The 7,261-nt window shown below is 39.0% G+C and overlaps 1 long non-coding RNA gene across 2 annotated transcripts; it reads right to left on the bottom strand.

Moving 5' to 3' along the window:
- Positions 1 to 1,715: 1,715 nt before the first annotated feature.
- LOC123133393 (uncharacterized) lies at positions 1,716 to 3,517 on the bottom strand. 2 transcript variants are annotated; one of them, XR_006465243.1, is made up of 3 exons: positions 2,791 to 3,517; positions 2,603 to 2,697; positions 1,716 to 1,896 (listed from the first exon to the last, which is right to left on the bottom strand). It is a non-coding gene; the product is annotated as an uncharacterized lncRNA (long non-coding RNA). The 2 variants fall into 2 exon arrangements; XR_006465242.1 differs by having other exon boundaries at positions 1,716 to 2,697.
- Positions 3,518 to 7,261: the final 3,744 nt, after the last annotated feature.

The raw sequence follows: 7,261 nt of genomic DNA, 5'->3' as shown, positions 1-7,261 counted from the left end.
GGTGTAATTAATTTGTTCATATTATGTTAGATTTTTTTTCTGTTAATAGATTTTTTTTCTATTAATTTGTTCATAGTATGTTTGGTGATATTATTGTTAATAGATTTTTTTGGTGATATTTAGATTGTGTTAGTAATTAAGTACTATAATTGAACTAGCTAGTTAGAAAAATATAATTACTATTTTATTTAGATTTTTAGTAAGTACTATATAGTAAGTGCTACTTAATTTGTTTTTAGTAAGTACTACTTTATTTATTTATAGTAAGTGCTTAGTAGTTGAACTAGATAGTTGATTTAATTAATAAAACTACTTTATTTAACTATATATAGAAGTAGTTTGTAGTAAGTGCTACTTTATTTATTTACTAGTCGTGAACCCGTGCGGTTGCACGGGCTAGTAATTTGAAAACCACATAGTGAGTCATGTGTTGTTTTATGCATGATTTTTCAAAATCAATGATGTTTTTAATATTTGTACTAAAGCATGTTTTACTTTACCAAATATTTGGCTCCAGCTGTTAGAGCCATATTGACACTTATATGTGTATTGTGAATAACAATTAATACGTTGTAACTCGACATATTCATCAGCAACACATATACATATGTATATTTCTTTTTTGCGAGCATGTTTGCACGGTAGCAACTTTGATATAGCTAAGTTTAGCCCATGTGTTTGTTTTCAAAATATCTATCTGGCTTAGGCGAACAAAAGCAAGGGCACAACCGTGGTAAAATTTAGCAGAAGGATTATTATAAGATATGTCAATTACAATAGGAACTTTCAAGTGTACAAAATGACAACTGTATATGGTGAAAATAAAATACATATCTCACAGTTGGTACCCATTATTAATTTGAATATAGGCATACTATTTACATGCAACGTTAATGTGTATATGAAATTTAGGACATGTGAGTCAACCATTACATAATATAGAAAGATGGCTTGTATATTCTGTCTAATGGGATAGTGTCTTTGTGAAACTAGGATTTCATGCTAGCTATTTTTAAAAAGAATGAGGAGACCCTGAGAAGAGGCCCTTTAATTACTACGTGATATATCATGCTAAGTAGACGAATATAGTGAAAAATGCTTTGGAGGACGGACCCCATGAAGCCAATTAATGTTTTCATAAAAAATGTGTTTTTTCGATTTTCTTGTCCTTTTTGCGTATTATATGTATCTTTTTTTGCATGGAAGTATATGCATTTGTGAAATATCATTAATATATATTTTTGCATGGACCATACGTAAAAAAATACTTAAATGAAAATGGACTTCTTTTTGTTCTTGCATTTTGGCTAGAATTTTATATTTATATATATATATATAATTAAAACATTTATATGTATTTTTCAAGAAATTAAAAGTTTACATCTTTTATATTGTATTTCTGTTTTTTTATTCTGAATCTGCCTGCACTCCGAAACGCTGCTCTGACAATCATAGACCGTATACAATAATAGCATTGTTACATGCAGAAATATGACGAATATATAAGTATATGCAGGGATGTAATTCATGCAGTTACATGATTAATAAGAGAGTGCATATTGATGATGACCTCACGCACAAACTTACCATGTACATGATGATGAGTCCATCACCATCTTGCTTTTCTGTCTCTTGCTGCTTCTGATCATCTTCCAGCAGAAGAAAGTGTAGTGCTGAAATTGGTGTCGTACAACTCCACGCCCAAAGCCAAAAACAACAACTACAACAACAATTTATGTATTTTGATCGGAGGCATTGGATAGCACGTAGCATCCATTTTATCTGTACTCATCATGAAAATTGAATAATTTGTTTCAGAACTTCCTGCATCACCCAGACTGCTACCATCGAGAGACGTCGTTGGCCGGCCGCCGTTTCAATAAATATAAGAACGACCTGATAAGCCTCAAGAAGATATCTTAGTTATTGAGTATTTTTATTAGAGCATATCCTTCATATTATTAGGTGATTCTTGGGCCAAAGCCAATAATGCTAAATCCTAGACATCTACAACAGAATACCTAGTCGTTCCTTGGACTATAGTCTAAATAGACACAACATAAATGTAAGGTGCTTTATTTAATCCTAGCATTGAATTTGGATATTATGGTTACTTTTATGTGTTTCCACAGAATTGACATGGGGTTTGTATGGAGCTTCCTGGTTCCAATTACGAAATATAAGATATGTGCAACTGGAAAATGCTATCAATTGCTTAGATGAACATATTCAATGGCCTACATATTGCAGCAGAATGGTACAAATTCCTATGATTAAAAATATCTGAATCGCATCAAAAATGAGGAAGGAACACTTGTGTGTGCATCTTATATATCAAGTGAAGAACCTAAAACTACCATAATTAGACATATCAAAACCTAGGTCCATAGGACAGAAAAAATTCACCATTTTGTCTCCGCAAGGCATTGTTAACTAAGTGCTCTTGTTAATTCAGGGGGAGAAAGAACTAACTCCAGACATACAACACAGCAAACACATATATGCTTGTTCTCACAGGAAGCATCAGACCACACAGGCATGCAAATTACAGGAAGAACGAAGTAGCTAGTTAGAAGGATGAAGAGTAGATCAGAGGACTTACAGCAGCTTTCCTCCCAAATTCATCTTCTATACTTTGATCCAATTTCTTCCTTTCATTACGTAGGCGCATCTCAAGAAGTCTAATTCTTTTATTATCTACATGGAGGATGCAGCCAGTCAGCGGCCGGAACATGGTGTGCGTGAAGCGATGTAGTGAATATGATTGTGTGCTTGAGTTCCCAAGAATACCTGGGTGGCTGCCGACGTGGGGAGGAAAAGACGTCGTCCCCTAGCTGTTTAGAATTAAAATGGACGCTCTTCCACAACCTCGTTAGCTAGATTTTTTTACGTACCCGTTGGTTAGCGTCCATACATTATTAGCATCTGATCCTCAACAGTTCTCTCAGGAGGCAACCACTCGCTCGCTCATGAAACATGTTGACAACAATCTGTAGGTTCCCTTGTTGTTAAATCACTACAAATGCCTATTGTTTGTGAGCAGGACATGTAAATCAAAAGCAGCAGCAGTGGGAAAAAATTACATTGGACAACACGTACGGATCATGTATAGATGGAATTGCGCAAGATTAACCATGAGGAGGAATTAATCGGAAGGGATAGAGGGATTGGGCCTTGATGAAGGCGAATATCCTGAGAACGACTCTCTTCTCTTCCTTCCCCTCGTCTCAGCTCCCGCTATCCAGCACTGCAAGTGGTACATAGATATAGATGTTTAGAGAGAAGAGGAGGGGTGGCTCACATAGGGGAGACGGCGGCCTTCGGAGAGGACTCGATGTGAGATCATCATGACGCTGGGTAGGGTTCGATCTGAGATCATGGTCGCCGCCGGGAAAGGCTGGAGTTCTGAGATTGGGAGTTCCTTTCCTTTCGCTGACCTAGAGGAAGGAGGAAGACGTGAGATTTGTTTTTATATAGATAGAGAGACGTGAGGTATTGGGACGTAGAGCAAGGAAGGAGTCGTGAGAGGAGAGAGACGTGAGGTTTTTTTTTGAGATTGAGACACGTGAGAAATTGGGATATTGAGGAAGAAAGGAGTCGTGGGAGACTTTGGGCAAGGAGAGCGCATGGCACGATCTTCTAATTAATGTGATAACTTCTAAAGAGTTAGGGGAAGATTTACACCGTAATAACTCGGTCCCATCGGATTAACGGCTCATAAATTCTATTTAACGTGGGATTTTAGAATTTCTAATTAATGTGATAACTTCTAAAGAGTTAACGGAAGATCTACACTGTAATAATTCGGTCCCATTGGATTAACGGCTCATAAATTCTAATTAACGTGGGATTTTCTTGGAAGTGACTAATTAGTATAGGTATAGATAGATAGGTAGATAGATAGATAGTAAGTGCTACTTTATTTATTTATAGTAAGTGATTAGTAGTTGAACTAGATAGTTGATTTAATTAATAAAACTACTTTATTTAACTATATATAGAAGTACATAGTTCCCGAATCGACGTCGGCGATGCCTATCCCGCATCCTCGTCGTCGTCGACTCGGCGGTGGAGGCCTGCTTGATCAGGGCCACGTTCAGGACTGGGCTCCGCCGGGCTGGTATTGGGAGGTGCTACCTTCTAGGAGACTTAGGTTGGTGAGGAGGCAGCCCGTTGTTGACCCGATCCTTATTTGGTGGCAGTCGCGTGGGCCAGTGACGGTGCCGAGGCTTCCGGACACCGCGGAGGTGGTACGTCACCGTGTTAGCGAGGAGGACGAGCACGTCCGTCGCTACATGGTTGCGTTGGAGGGCAGGTTTGACAATACCTGGCAGGTTCTTCAGGGATCTCACTGAAGCTATGATCCTATGATCGTTCCTTATCTTTGGGTGTCCACCGCCCGTGACGATACCCGTCGGGCGGTACGGTTCTAGCTGTATTAATTAGCGATGTTATATGTATGATAGTATTCGAGGAGTATTCGACGATGTACGAACACAAGAGATGATGTACTTTTGGTTATAATTGAATGCATGCTAATTTGAATACTACTTTATTTTACGATTTCGTTTTGCTTATTGAATGCTCATATTGGAAAAGTACTCCTACTTTGAATGCTAAAATTGAAGAGCACTCCATGCAGAAATCTAGGAGCCCCCTCCATCATCTACGCCGTCGTGGGGGTAGCTTCTCCTTCACTCCCGTGTGCTAGACAATTTGTTGTAATAATGTACTCGGGAAGGAAAGGAGGAGCTACATACCATCACCGATAGTCAACCCGCGATTAATAATAATGATCTAATTTAGGTTTTTTAGTACATATATTTAATATTTGAATTATGAACTTAGGCCGGAAATGTCGTACTCGGACGATGAAAACCGCCCGGGGGAGTGCGACTGGTGCCACGACGACCGAGGTATGTGCGACAGGTTCAGTGAGCTGGACGAAGATCGGCACTTCAACATTAAGCTCGAGGAGACCTTCGATGTTCATACGGTACGCAACGACGACAATAGTTATTTTCCTAATTAAGCACGACTTCAACTATTTTAACGTGTATTTTTCATCTTTTCCAACTCGACTAGCTTATCCCATGCTTTGCAAGACGCTATGTCTTGGAGAGGATGGGTTTTGAAGACCATGAAAGTATGGAAACCAAAAAAATTATTCTAAGTACCCATCATGGTGTGGATTTTCAAGTAAAGTTGTACAATGCTCAGAGTGTAACCCATTTTGGTTGCAAAAACTGGGAAGCACTTTGCAAGATGTATGGTTTTGATGAGGGTATGCTTGTCACCATGGATCTTGATGATCCTACAATCGCGCAAGAGAGACCTACGATTTTCATCCTTGTGGATACACCTCCAATTCTTCCCCCATGTGAGCTTAACATAGTTATTAAGTAATTTATATTGTTTATTTCAAAATAGTTGACAACTTATTTTCCATTGACAGCTTATTTTCATTCTTCAAAGAATGTGCAGAAGATGGTAGACAGAACCTACTACACCGAAGGCTCCGAACTAACTTATCAGGAGAAAAATCATCTGGTCGCATTTTGTACTGATCTTGAGAATTACAATGTCTACAAACGAACTCCTCAACATTATGGTCAATATGTGCCACTAGTGCACGTGTTGAACTACGGTAACTACCATGGAGATACCCTGGTAAGATTTTTTACTATTACGACATCCGTGCATCTTTTTGCACACTTCTAAAACTAGTATATCATATCATTGCTAACTACGAAGTTATTATGTTTTTCAACAGATAATCCCGAATGATTGTGTGCCTCATCTGATGTATACACACGGTAGCCTTCATGTTTTGAACATACAACCAGGTCTTCCTACGAATCTGAACTGTCCATACCGGGTTTCTAAAAGAAGTGGAGACATGACAATCAAAGAATGGAAAAAATGTATGAACAGTCGTAAGGAGCTTCTTGGAAGCAACAATCAGTGAAGGGCAAAAATTGGAGACAGGATGATCGCCATTCTTCATAATGGAGAGTCGGGGTCTATATTGTTTTATGCTATTTTACCTTAAGGGTGTTTAGGTCATGTCCTACCTGATACTGATGATCATGTGCTAAGAACAATTATGTAAGGTTGGGTTCGATGACTATGAGGATGATGATCGTATGACTTATTATTAAAAACGAGTAGAAGTTGTATGATGATGCATGATTAGTAGGACTTGTTATTATATATGATGATGTATGATGCGAGCATGCATGAGTTAATTATTATATCAGCTGGTGAAATGAACATATATAGCAGCAGCGTTGGTAAACCAAGGACGAAGATATAAGAGAGGACACTTCTCTCTATTAGCTAGCTAATAAAAACCTAAAAATAACCCCCAAAACCCCTAAAGCAGCCACTTTTCTAAAAAAACATGGACTTTTGGTCCCGGTTGGTGCCACCAATCGGGACAAAAGGCCCCCTGACTGGGCTCGGCGCACAGGGCCACGTGGAGGCACATTGGTCCCGGTTCGTGTTTGAACCGGGACTAATGGGTGGAGGTATTAGTAACGACCCATTAGTCCCGGTTCATGAACCGGGACTAAAGGCCCTTACGAACCGGGACTATTAGGTGTTTTTCTACTAGTGTGTAAAGACACTAGCAACGCATATATAGACATTTAGATACGGAAAAAGGCGTTGCTATAGGGGGGTCCTGTTGTAGTGTTAGTGGCTTCCCCAAATCTAAGTGACACGCTAGCACAAAAAGTACACCAAGGATTTATTAGGTAAACCCAGTTAACATATGCAAAAAGGATTACAATGTAGGAACATGAGGTGTTGGTGGATCACCTGCTCGAGGTCGATGAAGGAGATGTTGGACATGGTAAAGTAGAACAGTTGGCGTCGGCACCCATGGCACGGTTGTATCCAGCTGCAAGAGAGAATAATGAGGTGGGGACTGGCTAAGCATGAGAAAGCCTTCCTGATCCTTCAATTTTTGGGAGGAGAGTAGAAAAGGTTGCTTAATTCTTTCAGACAAGATGGCATCATGCTTGCACAGTTAACAAAGCTGATATAGCAAATTTGACTTTGTAATAATATTTGGTTTATCACACAACCACATCTAAGACAAGAGGCGCAATTTCGCAAGGCATTTTGTTGTGCTTCACTCCAATTCAAACTATCCAATCTGACACTGCTTTGCTAAAGACATAGGTAGCAAATATCAAATATTGTATCTTCCCGAGTTCCATGAACGAGTACCTTTCTATATGCAACAACCATATCA

Source organism: Triticum aestivum, chromosome 6B, assembly GCF_018294505.1.
Source record: "Triticum aestivum cultivar Chinese Spring chromosome 6B, IWGSC CS RefSeq v2.1, whole genome shotgun sequence".
NCBI classification, from domain to species: Eukaryota; Viridiplantae; Streptophyta; class Magnoliopsida; order Poales; family Poaceae; genus Triticum; species Triticum aestivum.
This window is presented reverse-complemented; position numbering and strand designations above follow the sequence as displayed.